Below are 20733 nucleotides of genomic sequence, written 5' to 3'. Positions count from 1 at the left end.
TACCTCTGTGTGCCTCAGCCTCGTTATTCTGAGGCTTCCCCACTACCCCACCTCACCGAACTTACCTGAGCCGGCTGCTGCTTGTACCTCTGTGTGCCTCAGCTTCCTTCTCCTAAGGCTTCCCCCCTCCCCTGCCCTGCCTTGCCCCGCCCCACCGAGCTTACCTGAGCCAGCCGCTGCTTGTACCTCTGTATGCCTCAGCTTTGTTCTACTGAGGCTCCCCCCAGCCGTGCCGTGCCCCACCGAGCTTACCTGAGCCGGCCCCTGCTTGTACCTCTGTGTGCCTCAACCTCGTTCTCCTGAGGCTTCCTCCCCCTGCCGTGCCCTGCCCTGACTCACCACGCTTACCTGAGCCGGCCGCTCCTTGTACCTCTGTGTGCTTGTACCTCTGTGTGCCTCAGCCTCGATCTCCTGAGGCTTCCCCCTGCCATGCCCTGCCCTGCCCTGCCTCACTACGCTTACCTCAGCCGGCCGCTACTTCAACCTCTGTGTGCCTCAGCTTCATTCTACTGAGGCTTCCCCCTGCCATGCCCTGCCCTGCCCTGCCTCACTACGCTTACCTCAGCCGGCCGCTACTTCAACCTCTGTGTGCCTCAGCCTCGATCTCCTGAGGCTTCCCCCTGCCTGAGCCGGGCGTTGCTTGTACCTCTGTGTGCCTGTTAGACCTGGCACCTTGGCGTGAGTCTCCCTTCCACTTCCACTACAGGCCTGCCATGCCTGTAGACTGTCTGTTAGGGAACGATTTGGAGAGCTCACCTTGGGCTAAGGTGGAGCGGAGTGCTCACCTGGAGATGTTGGGTATGCCGGATTGGGCGTCTGTCACCACACGGTCCATGGCAGCAAGTAGAGGTACTCAAGAGGTCCTGGAGCCTGAGAGGGAGGCCCAGGAACCGGCCTTTGAGAGAAGTAGCAGGGGGCGTGGGAAACCGGCCCTTGAAGTTCCCACGGTCCAGGAGGAAGCAGACCTTGAGGGGGATGCCCTGGAGCCTACAGGGGAACAGATAGCTGAACTGGGGGACCTGCCTGAGGTGACCCATTGGCAGCAGGAAGGAGGCCTCTCCAGGGAGGACTTTTGTAAGGCGCAGAAAGAATGCCCTTCTCTCGTGGGTATGCGGCAGCAGGCTGCAGACCAGGCCGCAGGTGATCAGTCTGGGTCACATTTCATTTACTGGGAGAACAATCTCCTATATACAGAGCCTAAGGTTGCTGAGCCTGGGTCAGCCCGTGCGCTGGTGGTACCCCAGGACTTCAGAGCCTTCCTACTGGGGCTGGCTCACGATGTGCCATTGGCAGGGCATTAGGGGCAGGACAAGACCTTTGAAAGGCTTGTCACCCACTTCTATTGGCCTCAAATGCGCAGGAGTTGAGATACTCACTGCAGGACATGCCAGACTTGCCAGGCAAGTGGAAAGAGTGGAAGGAAGCAGAAGGCTCCTCTCCAGCCATTCCCTGTGGTCGGTACCCCATTCCAGCGAGTGGGGATTGACATTGTAGGGCCACTGGACCCCAGGACAGCGATGGGCAATAGGTTCATCCTGGTCCTGGTGGACCATGCCACCCGGTACCCGGAAGCCATCCCTCTGAGGACAGTGACGGCCCCCGTGGTGGGACGTGCACTGATGGGAATTTTCTCCAGAGTGGGATTCCCTCTAGAGGTGGTGTCTGACCGGGGTACAAATTTCATGTCCAAATACATGAAATCCCTTTGGCAAGAGTGTGGTGTAACCTACAAGTTCACCACACCTTACCACCCCCAAGGAAACGGGTTGGTTGAGAGATTCAACCGTACCCTCAAAGGCATGATAATGGGCCTAGAAGGACCCATGAGGCGTAAGTGGGACATCCTCTTACCATGCCTTCTCTTTGCTTACCGTGAAGTGCCACAGAAGTCTCTAGGGTTCAGCCCCTTTGAGCTCCTGTACGGCCACCCAGTGCGAGGACCTCTAAGTCTGGTCAAGGAAGGCTGGGAGCAATCTCCCAGGAAACCTCCCCAGAATGTATATAGTTACATGCTGGCATTCAGGAATCAGACTTGGCAATTCAGGCAACTTGCTGAGGCAAATCTGGAAGCCAGCCAGGAGGAGATGAAGCGGTGGTACGACCAGAATGCCACTCTGGTAGAGCTTCAGCCTAGACAAAAGGTATGGGTCTTGGCCCCAGTGGAGCCCTGTGCGCTCCAGGATAAGTGGACCGGTCCCTTTGAGGTGGTGGAGCGCAAGAGTCCTGTTACCTATTTCGTGGACTTGCGGTCTCCAAGGAACCCCTTAAGGGTCCTTCATGTCAACCGCCTCAAACCCCACTTGGAGAGTTCCCAAGTGGGCATGCTCTTGGCAACAGATGCTGGGATGGAAGAGGAGACTGAGCCTCTTCCAGACCTCCTGTCAGCCCAGGAACAAGATGTGTCAGTGGATGGTGTCATCCTCTCTTCCGCCCTGACCCCTGAGCAACAGAATGATTGTCGCCAATTGCTGGGGCAATTTTCTGATCTGTTTTCCCTGATTCCCGGTGCCACTGATTGGTGCGTCCATGATGTGGACACTGGGGATAGTCCACCCGTGAGGCACAAGGCCTACAGGGTGACTGACAGGGTGAGGGCATGCATCAAGGAGGAGGTCTCAAAGATGTTTGCACTCCGGGTAATTGAGTCCTCTAGCAGTCCTTGGGCCAGCCCAGTGGTCTTGGTCCCAAAGGCTGCAGCGCCGGGAGCCACACCCGAACTCCGGTTCTGTGTGGACTACAGAGGACTCGATTCGGTCACCATAACTGACGCACACCCCATCCCCAGAGCTGATGAGCTCATAGATCGGCTAGGGGCTTCCAACTACCTCAGCACGTTTGACTTAACGTCTGGGTATTGGCAGATCGCCTTGACCGATGGGGCCAAAGAGAGGTCCGCATTCTCCACCCCAGATGGGCACTACCAGTTCCGGGTTATGCCCTTTGTGATGAAGAATGCCCCTGCCACCTTCCAGAGGTTGGTCAACCAGGTGTTGGCTGGGCTGGATTCGTTCAGTGCAGCCTACCTGGATGACATCGCGGTGTTCAGCTCCACTTGGGAAGAACACCTGCGCCACCTCTGGGAGTGTTGATGGCGCTGCGGAGGGCAGGCCTCACGATCAAGGTGAGTAAGTGCCAGATCGGGCAGGGTTCCGTGGTGTACTTGGGGCACCAGGTTGGGAGCGGCCAGGTGGCACCCCTTCAACCCAAGATAGAAACCATCCTGAATTGGGAGTCGCCCAAAACCCAGACAGAGGTGAGGGCCTTCCTAGGTCTCACCGGGTACTACAGGAGGTTTGTCAAGGGGTATGGCAACATTGTTGCCCCCTTGACAGCGCTGACTTCTAGGAAGCAGCCCAGGAAAGTGATTTGGACTGACACCTGTCAGAAAGCTTTTGAGACCCTGAAAGCTGCTATGTGCACGGCGCCCGTGCTCTTGGCTCCCAGCTTCTCCAAAGAGTTTATCGTTCAGACAGATGCTTCAGAGCATGGTGTGGGGGCTGTTCTTTCACAGATTAATGAAGAGGGCCTAGATCAACCTGTAGCCTTTCTTAGCAGGAGGTTACTTCCACGGGAACAGAGGTGGAGTGCTATTGAGCGTGAGGCATTTGCTGTGGTCTGGGCGCTGAAGAAGCTACGACCCTACTTGTTTGGGTCTCACTTCCGGGTTCAGACAGACCACAGGCCCCATAGATGGTTGATGTATATGAGGGGTGAGAATCCAAAGCTGTTGAGGTGGTCCATTTCCCTACAGGGTATGGATTTCACGGTGGAACCTCGCCCTGGTACAGATCACGCCAATGCTGACGGTCTGTCCAGATTTTTCCGCCTTAGTGATGAGGAACTCCCTGGAGTAGGGTAGTTCTCCCCACTTTTCAGCTGGAGGGGACACGTGTTAGACCTGGCACCTTGGCGTGAGTCTCCCTTCCACTTTTTGTCGCTGTGCCTCATGTGTTTTTATGGTGTTGGCCGCTCAGCGCGCTGTGCCACTGCCAACCAGTGCCACAGTGCAAGTGCGCCCTATGTAAAATGTAAATGTTGGTGGGATTCCATGATTGGCGTATTTGGTTTACTGTCAGATCCCAGTAAAGTGCACCAGGAGTGCCAGGGCGTGTAAATACAAATGCCGCTGGTGGGCTCGCAGCACTGGTTGTGCCACCCACAGAAGCGGCCTGGTAAAATGTGTCTAGGGTCTGCCATTGCAGAACCTGCGTGCAGTCTGGTACTGACATGCTGATTGGCAAGTGCACACACTTGCCAGTCCCTAAACCTTCCCTTAACTTCATGTTAGTCACCCCTATGGTAGGCCCAAGGGCAGGGTGCATTGTAAGCATAAGGTAGGACAAGCCCTGATGTGTGTGGCATGTCCTAATAGTGAATTACAGCCATTTTGGTTTTTCACTATTGTAAGGCTACCCTGTTCTCATAGGCCAGAATGGGCTGTTAAGATTATTACATCCTATGATCCTAACAGACCCAGGGAACATGGTAGAAAATCGAGTTTAGTATGCCTGAACTCAGAATAATAAGGTACAATTTTTCGTAAGGTTTATTTTAATATTCTGCGTTTGCAAATGCCACTTTTAGGAAGTTGGCCTTTGCTTGCTTAACAATTTCAGCCCGCCTCTGCGTGATGTGTATCTGCTGTCTGGCTTGTGTGAGTGACAGGGCTGCGGAAACCCAGAGGGGCAGGGCTAGGTAGCCTGGTGGTGAATAGAGAGATTGACATCCAGATGGGTGGGAGGAGTACACCTGGGCTCTGAATAGGACAGTGCTCTGCCCCCTCAATGCCGGCTCCGCCCCCTGTGGAGCATCTGATGACTCTGCCCTGCACTCTGAAAGAAGAAGCCTGCATCGCGTAAACAAAGTGCTCCAGAACTGGACTGAACTAGGCAAGGGCCCCATGGCCTGAGAGAACAAAGGATTTGTGGTATAAATGGAGGAGCCCTGCTCCTAAGAAACTAGATCCGCTTTGAACCAAGAAGAATCTCTGCCTGAGGAGGAGGCATCAGGAAAGCTATACGGAGGAAGACTGTCCCTATCCTGGGGGACTGGGCTGCAGTGGTGACCTTGCTGCCAAAGGAGAGAAGAGGAACCTTTTGCTAGAGACTTTGCTTTATTTTTATTTTCAAGAAACTTGTGCTTTCAAAAACAATCTCCAAGGGCCTGGAAGCAAGCTTGCCCCCTGAACTGAGCCCCAGGACCATTGGGCTCATCCTGACCTTCACCCGCCTGCCGCTGGACTGTGGTGTTCCTTCCCTCGCCGGAGCTGTGAACCTCGTGCTTGTCAGCCCCTCCTCGACCCGTGACCGGGCTGCTCGGCCACCCCCGCCTTGAGCCGAGCCTCGCTCAATCTGAGCCGCTCCCTCTATGCTGTGCTGGGCTGCCCCCGTCACCTCACCCACTGGAGGCCCGCTGCGCACCTTCACCCCTCCCGCCGGAATCGGTATTGTGAGCAACCCGAAGCCTCGGACGGCCCGGACGTAGACTACGTACCCGGCTGCCCTGCTCTGCTCACCTGCCTCACCTGAGCACCCCACTCCCCCTGTGAGTCTGAAGGATCAGATCCCCCCCCTCGTAAAGTGTGGGAGCCCCGGACGCCGCCTCGCCCTTCTACAAGAGCCGCTGGACGCACCGCAACTACCTTTGCTGCAAGAAACAAGGTACTGTAACACCTGAACTCGACCGCGAGTTCGCATCAGATCCAGGGTCCGCACCGTTTGTTTTCCCTGTCACCCGACGTGCTCTACCCGGTCGCTGCCTCAGTGCGAAGCGCGCTAAGACTTCCAGTTCTCCTTGTTGTACCGCCTGAAAGAACTTCCGTAAGAACAGATTGTGGCCACACCTTGTCAACGTTTATGGGCCTTGTACCAATTCTGCTTAAAAGTACATAAAAGTCTTATTTTTCTATACAACCTGCCTAGAGTCCATTTGTGGTGCATGTGATGATTCCGCTGTGTGTATAATGCCGAGTGCTTAACCGTGTACGCCCTGAAGTTTAGCCTTGATTGCTCGCGCCACGCACCTAGAGGGTGAGCAGGGGTCATTCTGAGGAGCAATCCTTCGCCCTGACTAGAAGTAAAGTGTCCCTGCTTGTCGCTGGTACTCACCTGCGTCATCCAGAGCCCCCTCATTTCTAACAGTGCCTCACCCTCGTTCTCCTGAGGCTCTCCCTGTCGTGCCACGCCTCACCGCGCTTACCTGATCTGGCCGCTGCTTGTACCTCTGTGTGCCTCAGCCTCGTTCTCTTGAGGTTTACCCGATGCGGGGTGTCTGTGGCCCCTGTCCAATCAGGTTACAAGGGCGCTAGGCGAGGGCCCTTCCATTTCTGGTGCTTTGCAGCAGTTTTAATATCATCTTGCAGTTTCTCGTTGCTCAAACAGGTGTCATTTCCGATCATTATATATTTCCCTCGTCTTCATTGCTTGATTTTGCTCGTGAGAACGTGTCACTCATAGTCGTAGCAATGTCACTCGGAATTACAGTGAAATTATGACAATGTCACACATAGCAACCTGAAGTCTTCGCAGCTATGTGTAGAGCGCCCTAACAGCTTACTGGAAGCCAGAGACGCTGTCACCACCTCCCCAGCGTGCTGGCCCCACCCCTCACATCCCCCACCAGCTACAACCATTGTAAGGCTAAGGACGTGTGACGTGTGTCTGGGATGAATTCACATAACTGTGCATAAGTGTAGCAGGAACACCTCCTCGAGGTCACCTTCCCTGGATGAGGCCTGGGTGAGCAGGTTCCCTGTGCCCTGGAAGGTGCAGGCCAAAGATACACAGAAGAGGTAACGACCTGTGTGTCTGCCACGTCCTGCAACCCACGTCCTGAACCCTGTGTCCTGCACCCTTCGTCCTGCACCCTTCGTCCTGCCTCCTGCTTCATGAATCATGCACCCTGCATTCTGCACCCTTCGTCCTGCACCCTTCGTCCTGCCTCCTGCTTCATGCATCCTGCACCCTGCGTCCTGCACCCTGCATCCTGCATCCTTCGTCCTGCCTCCTGCTTCATGCGTCCTGCACCCTGCGTCCTGCACCCTTCGTACTGCCTCCTGCGTCATGCATCCTGTACCCCGCATCCTGTGTCCTGCACCCTTCGTGCTGCACCCTGCACCCTGCACCCTGCACCCCATGTCCTGCGACCTGCACCCTGCACCCTGCTTCATGTATCCAGCACCCTGCACCCCATGTCCTGCATCCTGCACCATTTGACCTGTGTCATGCACCCTGCACCATGCGTCCTGCACCTTGCATCGTGCACCCCATGTCCTGCGTCCTGCACCCTTCGTCCTGCATCCTGCTTCATGCATCCTGCACCCTGCGTCCTACACCCTTCGTCCTGCATCGTACACCCTGCATCCTGCACCCTGTGTCCTGCATTCAGCACCCTGCGTCCCGCACCCTGCATTCAGAACCATACACCGTACATCCTGTGTCCTGCATCCTGCACCCTTCGCCCTGCCTCCTGCTTCATGCATCCTGCACCCTGCACCCTGCTTCATGCATCCAGGACCCTGCGTCCTGCACCCTCCATCCTGCATCCTTCATTCAGAACCATTCACCCTGCGTCTATGTACAGTGCCGCCTCTCTGTACAGTGCACTAAAATGCAGTACACTATGTACAGAGCACGCGATATCCCCAGAGGAAGGCAACAAGCAGATAATACTTTTTGTGTTTGTGTGGGCGAGCAGTGAGGCTTATCAGAGCGTTTGTTGTCCTCACAGAGGCAGCAAAGCAGACACACACTCCAGAATAAATCCAAGACCAAATCTGTATAAAAATAACAAGATTCTTTACCTATGTTTTGAGAAGCAAGACTTCAAATCAGAAATATTCTTTCTACAGTTGCAATACTTGAAGAAGCCCCTTGTATACTTGTGGTTATGGAAATGCATGCGGTGCGGATCAAACGAGGCGGTCGTTTCTGTATCTCGGCGCTCAGCAGTCGTTTCTGTATCTCGGCGCTCAGCAGTCGTTTCTGTATCTCGGCGCTCAGCAGTCGTTTCTGTATCTCGGCGCTCAGCAGTCGTTTCTGTATCTCGGCGCTCAGCAGTCGTTTCTGTATCTCGGCGCTCAGCAGTCGTTTCTGTATCTAGGCGCTCAGCAGTCGTTTCTGTATCTCGGCGCTCAGCAGTCGTATCTCGGCGCTCAGCAGTCGTTTCTGTATCTCGGCGCTCAGCAGTCGATACCGCCAAATAATTACCATCGCGGTCGGCGGGGAAAGCGATGGAAGCGCATAGCTGTAATGGGGTTCAGTAGACCATCGGGGTCACCGGCAGCAGGTCCCTGGAAGGGAAGGGGCTGGGAGGACCGTGACCCCGGCGGTCGCGGCGCTGGAGGATGCTGTGGGTTCGGATGGCGGAGGCCGCTGACTCAGTCACCGTTCTTGGAGGCCTTTCAGGTTTCGGGCGAGGCAGCAGGTTGCAAGGGTCGAGTCCTTGGCAGCGGCAGGGGTTGGTGTCAGTTTCTTTTGGGTCGGGTCTCAGTTCTTGAACCGCAGCAGTCTTTTTCCTTCGTCTTCTCGTGTCAGTCGAATCTGAAGTCAGGTTTTCTGGGAGCCCCCTAAATACTGAATTTGGGGTCGTGTTTAGGAAAGGCCAGGTAGTAGCCAATGGGCCGCCTACCTGTAGGGTGGCTACCCCCTCTTTAACTCGCCCAACGTAGGGGATGGGCATAGCCTGACTCTTAATAGGCTACTACTCCTACCCTCAAGATGGCGGATAGTGAAAAGTGGGGTACACCTCGTCTGCCCCAACTGAGGGGTGATACAGGGTGAAGGTAGACCCACCTCCTACTTTTACTAATTTTCCCTCCAGTCCCCCCCCCCCCCCCGCTAAAAGTGAAGCAGGACTGAGGGGGCGTCGCCATCTGTTTCTAACAGCAGAGGAGTGGGGGCTAACCATGTCAAAAGAGGCCCTGTCCTACAGTCCTGCACCCTGGAACCCGCACCATGCAATCTGCACACTGCACCTTCCATCCTACACTCTTCACCCTGAGTCCTGCACCCTACACACTAGCTACTGCGTCCTCATCTGCGTCATAAGCAAGAGCTCAGCAACAGTCCATGACTGGCTAAACCTCTGACGGGTTCCAGTTTAAAAATGTGTGGACATCACGGGACGCCTGACATCCCCAAGGACACCAGAGAGACAATGCTACTGCTGTACCCCAATGACTCACCCCAAGGACTCACCCCAAGGACACCAGAGAGACAATGCTACTGCTGAACCCCAATGACTCACCCCAAGGACTCACCCCAAGGACTCACCCCCAAGGACACCAGAGAGACAATGCACATATAAAGCCTGCTACTGCTGTACCCCAATAACTCATTGTGAGAAAGTGGCTCTCTATACACTGTTCCCAAATAGGTACAGGGTGTACAGAGTCCACAGTCCCCAGAGGTTTGGCAGAGGCTAAAGTTAGATATAACCTTACTCTCTAAAGTCGTAGCTTGGTCGAGCAGTAAGGCAGTATCCGAGGGACAGTGTAAAGCATTTGTTGTACACACTCAGTCAGCAAATGATCTCACACACTCAAGAACTGAACTGTAGGCCAATGGTTTATATATAAAAAATATATGCTTGTTTTATTTTAGAACCAACAATAGGTATTAAAATATACTTTCTCAGAATGAGATGCTTTATATAAATTCTTTTACAATATGCAATTGACTTTAGTAAACAGTTACAAGTGGTTGCAATAGGCAACACTATTTTAAACACAATAACGCATTGAATTCAATGGAAGTTTCAAGTTATTTGCCACAGATTACTTTTAGGATTACTTTTGGAATTCCAGGACTGGATCCTAGATTCAGTCCTGGGTCAGTACTTAGAATCAAGTGATGAAAGTAAACTTAATTACTGTGAAGATTTTTAGACAATATTTTGCTATTTTAAAAGTTGACACTTAAAATATTTCATAGAAAACAGTCAATGATTCCCTACGGCAGAAAATTCAAGTTGCAGGTATAGTATGTTCTCGTTACTTTTGTAATCCAGGGCTGGGTGCCTAGACTCAGTACTGGGACCTTTATCCAAAACAGGTAAGTAATTACGTTTTCAGAAATTATACGATTTTTAAAGAATATTTAAAGTTTGCAGAAATTGACAGAAGAAATTTCACAGAAAAACAGTCAATGATTTCCTATGGGAGAAAATTGGGTTACTGGTAAGTACAGTTGTAAGTATTTTTTCAGAGTCAGTGCTGGGCACTGTTAGACGGACCGGGAGGGTCGGCCGAGGACAAGGGGAGAGGTCTCCGGGGAGAGCCGTCTCCTTCGATCGTACAGACGAGTAACTTCCCCCCCACAGATGTACACCACACAAAGATAAGGTTTAACGTTCTTTATAAGCAATCTTTAGGTACGATAGAATGGTACAAGGAGGTCAGGACTCAGGGGTCCCCTCGATTCTAGTCTCTTGGTTGGGAAAGGGGGTAGCGGGACAGTCTTGTTACCAATCTGGTAGATGCGATGATATGATGGATAGCTCACAATCCTCGAGCTCGGTGTTCTAGCTGGACGGGCCGCGGCAGCGCCAGCAGGTCCCGGTGAAGGTGGTAGTTACAACGGTCCGCGGCAGCGCCAGCAGGTCCCAATGAAGGTGGTAGTTACAACGGTCCGCGGCAGCGCCAGCAGGTCCCAATGAAGGTGGTAGTTACAACGGTCCGCGGCAGCGCCAGCAGGTCCCGACGAGGATGGAGGATGCAGAAGGCTGCGGCAGCGCCAGCAGGCAGGAGGATAGTTCACAAGGCAGGGCTACGGCAGCGCCGGTAGTCCGTCAAGGATGAGTTCTTCTCGGTGTCTCTCGACTCCAGGATACAACTGCCTTCCTACTCTGGAGCTGCCCCAGTTATAGGTCTGGCGCCCTTTGATGTCCGGACCCTCGCACTTGGAGGTCGGGAGGTCCGGGATGAGGGAGTCCAGACACCCAGCAGGGGGGTGGAGCCAGCGCCCGGGGGAGCTGGGGGGCGATCGGCACCTGGCGGGGGAGAGCCATCGACACTTCTTTCTCCCATCGACCTGCCAAGTGGTCCGTTCACCTCCTGGGTGGATGGTGGTGCCGGGATGTCGGGGCCTGGCCAGGCCCAGGGTTAGGGTCGAGCTGAGGCCACGCAGCCTCGTGGTGCAGTGTCCAAGATGGCAGCCGGGCCGGGCGAGGGAGCCGGTAGTGGTTCGGCCCCATGATACAGAGATGTCCGGGGGCAGGAGTCCCGTCTGGAGACGGGGTGCGGGTTGTTTCTGTGGGTAACACCTGGAGGGCCGGGGCTCGGGCCCTGTCATGCGGGGAGGGAGCAAGCCCTTCATGTGGCCTGTCCAACATGCGTCCCCCCCAGCTGAAGGCGGGGAGAGTCACCCATCCTCTTGGGGACTCTCCTCGTCGAGGCGGAAAAAGCGTGACAGGCCATCTGCGTTGGCGTGGTCTTGGCCCGGTCGATGTTCCACAGTGAAGTCCATCCCCTGCAGGGAGATGGACCAACGCAATAGTTTGGGGTTTTCCCCCCGCATCTGCATTAGCCACTGCAGGGGTCGATGATCTGTTTGCACCCGGAAGTGGGTACCGAAGAGATAAGGTCGGAGCTTTTTGAGGGCCCACACCACTGCGAAGGCCTCCCTCTCGATGGTGCTCCAGCGCTGTTCTCGGGCCAGGAGGCGTCTGCTGATGAAGGCCACCGGTTGGTCAAGTCCCTCGGAGTTCAGCTGGGAGAGGACCGCCCCGATGCCATGGTCGGAGGCATCTGTTTGTACGATGAATTCCCGACTGTAGTCGGGGGCCTGGAGCACAGGGGCAGTGCACATGGCGGCTTTCAGCTTCTCGAAGGCCGCTTGACAGTCTGGGGTCCAGTTGACCTTCTTCGGGTGGTTTTTGGATGTGAGTCCCGTGAGGGGCCCCACAATGCTGCCATAGTCCCTCACGAACCGCCGGTAGTAGCCGGTGAGCCCCAAGAAGGCTCGGACCTCGGTCTGCGTGACTGGAGGCTGCCAGGACCGGATGGCAGCGATTTTGAGTTGCAGAGGGGCCACCAGACCGCTTCCCACCTGGTGTCCGAGATAGGTCACGGACCCCTGACCAATTTGGCACTTGCTGGCCTTGATTGTGAGGCCGGCCCGTTGGAGGGCCTGCAGGACCTCTCGGAGGTGGTGGAGGTGGTCGGACCAGTGGCGGCTGTACACAGCGATATCGTCCAGGTAGGCGGCGCTGAACTCCTCGAGCCCCGCCAAGACCTGGTTCACCAGTCGCTGAAAGGTAGCTGGGGCATTCTTCATGCCGAAGGGCATGACTTTGAAGTGGTAGTGGCCATCGGGGGTAGAAAAGGTGGATCGTTCTTGGGCCCGGGGTGTGAGACCGATCTGCCAGTAGCCCGCTGTCAGGTCGAAGATGCTGAGGTAGCGGGCAGCCCCCATGCGGTCGATCAGTTCATCCGCTCGGGGATGGGATGAGCGTCGGTTCTGGTGACAGCATTCAAGCCCCGATAGTCGACGCAGAATCGGAGCTCAGGAGTGGTGCCGGGGGCAGCAGCTTTGGGGACCAGCACGACCGGGCTGGCCCAGGGGCTGTCCGAGGGCTCGATGACCCCGAGCGTGAGCATCTTTGATACCTCCTCTTGGATGCAGGCCCGTACCCGATCTGGTACGCGGTACGCCCGGTGTCTGATAGGGGGACTGTCCCCAGTGTCCACGTCGTGCAAGCACCAGGGGGTGACCCCTGGGGTGAGGGAAAACAAGGTAGCAAACTGCAGCAGGAGGTCCCGGCAGCCTTGGCGCTGTTCCGGGGTGAGGGCATCGGAGAGCCGGACCCCGTCCACGGAACCATCTTTCTCACGAGTCTTCAGGAGATCAGGGAGAGGCTCGGAGTCTTCTTCCGCTCCACTGTCTGTAGCCATCAGGAGGCTGAGCTCCGAGCGCACAAAGTGGGGTTTGAGTCTGTTGGTGTGGAGGACCCGGAGGGGGTTCCGTGGAGATTCCATATCGATGAGATAGGTGACGGGGCTCTTGCGTTCGACCACTTTGAAGGGCTCCGTCCACTTGTCCTGCAAGGCACATGGTTCGGTGGGGGACATCACCCACACTTGTTGGCCAGGTTCGAATTCGATGGAGGAGGCATTTTGATCGTACCATTTTTTCATGTCCTCCTGACTGGCCTCAAGGTTCGCTTTCGCCATTTCTCTGAATCGCCTGGTCTGATTGCGTAGGGTCAGGAGGTACTTGAAGACGTCTGGAGGGGTCTTTAGGGGGGCCATCTCCCAACCTTCTTTGACTAGGCTGAGGGGCCCTCGCACAGGGTGCCCGTACAAGAGTTCAAAAGGGCTAAAGCCGAGGGACTTCTGGGGAACTTCTCGATAGGCGAAGAGGAGGCACGGAAGTAGTACATCCCACTGGCGACGGAGGGGCTCTTCCAATCCCCCAATCATTCCCTTGAGCGTGCGGTTGAACCGCTCGACTAGTCCGTTTCCTTGAGGGTGATAGGGGGTCGTGAACCGGTAGGTGACCCCGCACTGTTGCCAGAGGGACTTCATATACTTCGAAATAAAGTTTGTGCCTCTGTCGCTGACGACTTCTCGGGGGAAGCCCACCCGGGAGAAGATCCCCATTAAGGCCCGGCCGACCACCGGGGCTGTTACAGTTCGCAGGGGCACAGCCTCGGGGTAGCGGGTGGCGTGGTCCACCAGTACCAGGATGAACCGATGTCCTTGTGCTGTACGGGGGTCCAGGTGCCCCACAATGTCTATTCCCACCCTCTCGAACGGGGTGGTGACAACTGGGAAGGGTTGCAGGGGTGCTTTGAGTTTGCGGCCGCTCTTCCCGCTGGCCCGGCACGTGGGGCAGGACCGGCAGTGGTTGAGGACGTCGTTTCTCATCTTCGGCCAGAAAAAGTGGGTCACCAGGCGACTGTAGGTTTTGTCCTGGCCCAGGTGTCCAGCCAGAGGGACATCGTGGGCCAAATTTAACAGGAAGTCTCTAAAACGGAGGGGCACCACCAGCACTCGACTGGCCCCTAACTCCGCGATTCTCTGTTCACTGTACAATAGGTCGTTGTCCCAATAGACCCAATGGGCTCCGGTGGTGTCCCCTGCGCTCTGGGCGAGGGCTTGCTGGCGGAGTCCCTCGAGGGAGGGACAGGTCTTCTGTTCTTGACGGAACTGTTCCTGGGTGGGCCCCCCTTCTTGACGCCACTGAGCCAGATTGGGAAGGTCCTGGGGCTGAGCGAGCCCTTCGGGGGTTTGCTCTGGGGGGTCGGTATGGTCGGTGTCCTCTACTGGAGCGATCGGGGGAGGAGGTGCTGGCCATTCTGGTTCTTCTGGTCGGGGGATGGCACGGGCGGCCATGGACCGGGTGGTTACGCACGCCCAGTCCGGGAGGCCCAACATCCCCAGGTGCTCTTTTCTTTCTACGGCGGCCCACGGGGAACTCTCAAGATCATTCCCCAGGAGACAGTCCACGGGGGCATCATCTCGGACCGTCACCTTCAACATGCCGGAGACTCCTCCCCATTCGAAGGGGACGCAGGCCATCCGACATAGACTCTCCGAATTGTCGGCTGAACGGACGGGGCAGAGAATGTTCGGCAGGATCTGCTCTGGTTTTACCAGGTGACAGCCAGCGGACGGCCGTCACACTGGCCCCGTGTCACGTAGGGCTTCGGCCCGGCGTCCATTAATGTTCACCCACTGACTATATTTTCTGGTGTTGGCGGGTTGGGGAGCCCGCGGGACCATGTCTCTTCCCCCTAGGCACGCTAGAACCATGGCGGCCGGTTCCCACTCTTGTTGTTCCTGCTCGTATTCTTCCTGTTCTTCGGAGATTTGTTCTCCCCCCAGGGCGGCGGCAGCTACCTGGCGGGGTCTCGGAGTTTGGTTCTGTGGACTTTTTGGGTCATTGGCGTAGTGGCCGACTCGCTGGCATCGGTGACACGTGACATTGGCTCGGAACCCCGGGCGCATCGGGGGGTTGCCCCGGCTGGCCGGGGGCGGGGTGCTGGCAGCGGGAGCGGCTGGGACGGTGTCTCTTCCTCGTCCCTGGCCTCCTCCTCCTCCTCGGGGACGGTGCTGACCTTGGTTGTTCCGGTTCTGTTCGTGCGGCCCTCTCCGGCCCACTCGGGTGCTTTCCCACCGGTCAGCTTCGGCGGCGAGTTGCCGTGGGTCAGTCAATTTACTGTCGAGGAGGTGCTGCCTGAGCTCGACGAAGCAGTTGTTAGAGAGGTGCTCCCACACCATGAGATTAAAAAGTTGCTCGTAGGTCGTTACGTGGCTTCCCTTGATCCAACCCTCGAAGGCTCGGCTGAAATAGTTGACATATTCCACCCAAGTTGTACCCGGGATCCGGGTGCAGTCTCGGAACCTCTGGCGGTACATTTCGGGTGTGAGCCCATATCGGGTGAGGAGGGCAGCCTTCATGTGGTCATAGGATGACATCAGATGGTCTGGGAGCTGTAACAGGGCATCGCGGCCTTCATTGACGAACCTCCCCCATAGACCGGCTCCCCAGTCACTTCGATCGATCCGGTGGGAGGTCATGGCGATCCCGTAGGCCTTGAACCACTGTTGTATGTCGTCCTCTCGGACATACTCTCGAACGACATCCTTGGGGATGTGGACTTTCTTTTCTGTCGCTCCCGGGGTGCGCGGTCGCTCGGGCACCTCCAGTTCTTTGTTCCAGTTCTTTGTTCTGCTTCAGTTTGCGCTCGTGTTCGTACGCTAATCTCTTTTCTTCGAGCTCTCTCTGCCTCTGTTTTTCTTCCCGTTCTTCTCGGAGCCGCAGATGTTCTAGGTTCAGTTTTTGTTCGGCTAATTTTAGTTCACCGTCCATTTTGAGCCGTGCCATTTCTAGCTCATGTAGTCTGCTTTTTTCTCTCTCTTGGATCTCTTCCTGCGAGAGACCCGTTCTTCGCTCCTCGGGAGCCGTGGTGTTCCTCTCTGATGCTGCAATGTTTTGGTCCGGGGATCTCGCGGCCCCGGTTTCTGCCCACGACTCAATGGCGTGCTTGAAATCGTCTTTGGTACTCAGGCCGGTGGTAGCAATGCCTAGTTCAATGCAGAATTGTTTCAATTCACGATGGCTGTACTCTTCCAATTTCTCCATCTGGAATTTCTCGGTGGATCCGCTCTCTTTGATTGACATTGTGGTTTCGTCGTGGGGTGAGCTACTCTCTGTACGATTACGCGTTGATTCGGATCGCGCCGCTGGCCACCAATGTTAGACGGACCGGGAGGGTCGGCCGAGGACAAGGGGAGAGGTCTCCGGGGAGAGCCGTCTCCAGCGATCGTACAGACGAGTAACTTACCCCCCACAGATGTACACCACACAAAGATAAGGTTTAACGTTCTTTATAAGCAATCTTTAGGTACGATAGAATGGTACAAGGAGGTCAAGACTCAGGGGTCCCCTCGATTCTAGTCTCTTGGTTGGGAAAGGGGGTAGCGGGACAGTCTTGTTACCAATCTGGTAGATGCGATGATATGATGGATAGCTCACAATCCTCGAGCTCGGTGTTCTAGCTGGACGGTCCGCGGCAGCGCCAGCAGGTCCCGGTGAAGGTGGTAGTTACAACGGTCCGCGGCAGCGCCAGCAGGTCCCAATGAAGGTGGTAGTTACAAAGGTCCGCGGCAGCGCCAGCAGGTCCCAATGAAGGTGGTAGTTACAACGGTCCGCGGCAGCGCCAGCAGGTCCCAACGAGGATGGAGGATGCAAAGGCCGCAGCAGCGCCAGCAGGCAGGAGGATAGTTCACAAGGCAGGGCTACGGCAGCGCCGGTAGTCCGTCAAGGATGAGTTCTTCTCGGTGTCTCTCGACTCCAGGATACAACTGCCTTCCTGCTCTGGAGCTGCCCCAGTTATAGGTCTGGCGCCCTTTGATGTCCGGACCCTCGCACTTGGAGGTCGGGAGGTCCGGGATGAGGGAGTCCAGACACCCAGCAGGGGGGTGGAGCCAGCGCCCGGGGGAGCTGGGGGGCGATCGGCACCTGGCGGGGGAGAGCCATCGACACTTCTTTCTCCCATCGACCTGCCAAGTGGTCCGTTCACCTCCTGGGTGGATGGTGGTGCCGGGATGTCGGGGCCTGGCCAGGCCCAGGGTTAGGGTCAAGCTGAGGCCACGCGGCCTCGTGGTGCAGTGTCCAAGATGGCGGCCAGGCCGTGCGAGGGAGCCGGTAGTGGTTCGGCCCCATGATACAGAGATGTCCGGGGGCAGGAGTCCCGTCTGGAGACGGGGTGCGGGTTGTTTCTGTGGGTAACACCTGGAGGGCCGGGGCTCGGGCCCTGTCATGCGGGGAGGGAGCAAGCCCTTCATGTGGCCTGTCCAACAGGCACCAAGATCCAGCACTGGGAGCTCACCTAGTAGCAGGTGAGTATTTTCGTTTTCGTTACTCGGCTGATTTTTGGTGAATATTTTTAGTTTTGAAAAGTCCACACAGAAGAAATTTCAGGAAAAACCAGTCAATGTTACCCTATGGAGAAAATTGAGTTATCGGTTTAAAGGTAAGTACTCGACTGGTAGAGTTAAGGTTCTGGGCATAGACTCAGGGGTCTCCCAGGGTCAGGTAGGTACAGTTGGTTCACCCTCAGCGACACAAGGGCGGCCGGGTGCAGAGAGAGTTAGGCCCAATGTTATCCTACGAGAGGTAGGGGGACCTTGGTTGGTGGCTGCTGACTAGCAGGCCACGCTGCTGTGGGAGCTGGGCTCCTGGTCACTTACTCAGGGCAAGTGGGGAAGTAGATAGGTGTAGAAGTTGCACTGCCAGGTCCACTCAGGCGGCTGGGTGCAGGGTGCTTTTGAGCCTTCGGGGGCTCAATTGATTTCAATGGGAAATCTCCGGTTTAGAAAAAGACTGCAAGCTCGGGGACGAAGATTCTTCAGGTGCCACCACCACTTCAATAGGTAAGTTGGGTAGTTGGAGGATAGGTAGGTACCCCGGGATTGGGCACAGGGGGCCGCGGGGCGCCGGGTGCAGGGGTGCCTTTTGGTGTCGGGAAATCTTACCCTCTGTTGATCGCAGTAGGGTGGGCACCTGGTTCTGAGGCTGCAGGCTTCTTCAGGAGTGTCGAGGGAGGCACTTGGGTGCCGGACTCGGGGTCACAGTCACCGTGGGGTCGTCCTCGTGGTCTTTGTTCACTCTGGGACAGGCCAGGCTTGGCGGGTGCAGAGTGTGAAGGGTTCGCGGTTTTGGGCTGCTGCCAGGGATTAGAAGTAGATTTTGAGTAGAGCCTCTACTCATGGGAGTCCCAGGGGTTTAGAGTCAAAAGGTAGCCAGGTCCTCCGGGGTTTGTGAGGTTGCTGGCCACAAGAGATGCCGGGTTGGAGCAGGAGCAGGTTCGAGGGTCGACAGGACGGTAGGGCTGGGGCCAAAGCAGTTGGTGTCTTCCTCTTCTTAGCAGCTGCAGGGCAGGTCTTCTTTCTTCTTGCTCTTCTTCGGATTTCGGAATCTGGAATCTGGGATCTGGGGAAGGAAGGTTCAGGGTGCCCCTAAATACTAGATTTAGGAGCGTTACAGGTAGGTGAAGGGCAGGGACCAATGGGTCCCTGTCCTGGGGTGGGTACACCCCCTATCCTGCCTCTCTCCTGTGGGAGGGGGGTAGTAGCCTAGTCCTGATTGGGCAGGGCTTCCCATCTTCAAGATGGCGAGGGCCCGGAGATGTGCTTCACCTCGCCTCCCCCACCTGAGCGGTGGGGTTGGCAGGCTGGGACATCCCCTTTCCTTATTTGGGGTTTCCGGCCAAGCTTCCCGCCAGAGTGGGGGGTTGCAGTGGCCTGGGGAAGCTCACAGAGGCGGCATGCCTCTGAAGCTTCCCCCTGCCCATTCTGGGGGAGGAGATTTAGCACCTCACCCACGATGTGCATTTTTGCAGACCCAGGAGAGCAGGGGCTCTCCTACCCAGGGGTCCAGCAACATGTATGCTGTGTGGCAGCCTAGGCAGTCTCAGAACAGACGTGGATTGTAGGTTAGGTTTTAGGGGGCATCTCTAAGATGCCCTCTGGGGTGCTTGGTACATTAAATCCCACACTGGCATCAGTGTGGGTTTAATGTGCTGAGAAGTTTGATACCAAACTTCTCAGTCTTCAGTGTTGCCGTTATGGTGCTGTGGAGTTCGTGTTTGACGAGCCCTCAGCAACATGTACTCTTAAATGGCAGCACTGCACTTACAGTGCCCAGGAATTAACCTGGGTACTGTAGGGGCACAGGGCTCCTGCTCCTGTGCCCACACCACTGACATACGGCACCCAGCTAGAGGGGTGGCTGATGTATGCCAGGGCAGTGTAGGTGGTGGGCATGGCACACAGGGATGTGTGCCATGTCGACTCTTTGGTTTGTCTTGTACCCAGACACTCAGCCTGCAAGGGCAGTGTGTGTGTGTAAGGGTACAGGGCCTCTAAGGGTGGCACAATGAGTGCTGCAGAGCTTAGAGGCTTTCCCTGGTCACAAGGCCCTGGGCACCTAGGGTACCATTTACCAGGGGCTGACATGTGGCCAGGGTTTGCCAATTTGTGTTTTGTGTTTTAGGGAAGGAACATAGGCCCTGGGCACCTGATTGGCAGGAGTCCATGGCACACTCAGTCAAAGTACATTCAGCAATTCAGCAAAAAGTGGGGGCATACCATGCAAGAAAGATGGCACTTTCTCACACTCACCCCAAGGACTCACCCCCAAGGACATTAGAGTGACAATGCACATGTGTAGCCTGCTACTGCGGAACCCCAATAACTCACCCCAAGGACTCACCCCCAAGGACATTAGAATACCAATGCACATGTGGTGCCTAGGGCTGTTGAACCCCTGTGACTCCTCCCCAAGGACACTAGAGTAGCAATGTACATGTGGAGCTTGGTACGACTGGACCCCAATGATGAACCCCAATGACTACTCATCCCCAAGGGCATCAAAGTGACAGTGCACACATAGTGCCTAGGACTGGTGAACCCGTGATTCATCCCCGAGGACACCAGAGTGACAATGCATCCCCGGAGCCTGGTACTGCTGAACCCCAATGACTCACCCCCAAGGACGCCAGAGACCGCCGCTCAGCCGGGCCCAAGGTTGTGCTTGAGTGCTTCGAGGGGTAGAGATTCAAGAACCCATCGGGGTACACCCCTGACATGGTTGGCGTCCTGAGATCTCTCTTTTCACCATCCACGGTCCAGAAGAATACAGCATCTCCCCAGGTGCACTGTTGGCTTGAAGGTCTTTGGAAGTCTGTGTGGGCCCCCCTGGACCCCTAGCATGGACTCGAGGAGTGCACACTGATGCATGTGACTTCCTGCTGGCACCAGACCACCCCTGAGGCCCATGGACACTCCCCTGGCACCTGATCACTCTTCAGGCTGGGACCAAGCAGCAGCAGCACCATGAGGCCCATGGGCATCTCCCTGGCACTCGATCACCCTTGAGACGGCGACCAATCACCGGCGCCACCCTGAGTCCCCTGGGCATACCCCTGGCACCCTATCACATTTGAGGCTGAGGCCGCCAAAGCACGTTGAGGCCTGTGAGCTTCCTTGCTGGCCCCTGGTTATTTACAAGAGGTGAGGACAGCCCACGTCTATCAGGACCCTCAGAGAGTGAAGCCACTGGACCAGAAGTGCCCCTGCGACCTGCTGACCTGAGATTAGGGGTGGGAGTATCTGGCGTAATTCTCTCTAATGAAATTACAGCAAAATTACTTGGAATTATGCACAATTATGTGAGGAGCATAATCGAGCAATTGGCACTATTTTCTAAGAGCTAAATGCATCCT

Source organism: Triturus cristatus, chromosome 9, assembly GCF_964204655.1.
Source record: "Triturus cristatus chromosome 9, aTriCri1.1, whole genome shotgun sequence".
In the NCBI taxonomy this organism is placed as follows: Eukaryota; Metazoa; Chordata; class Amphibia; order Caudata; family Salamandridae; genus Triturus; species Triturus cristatus.
The sequence above is the reverse complement of the archived record's forward strand: the minus strand, read 5'-3'. Positions refer to the sequence as shown.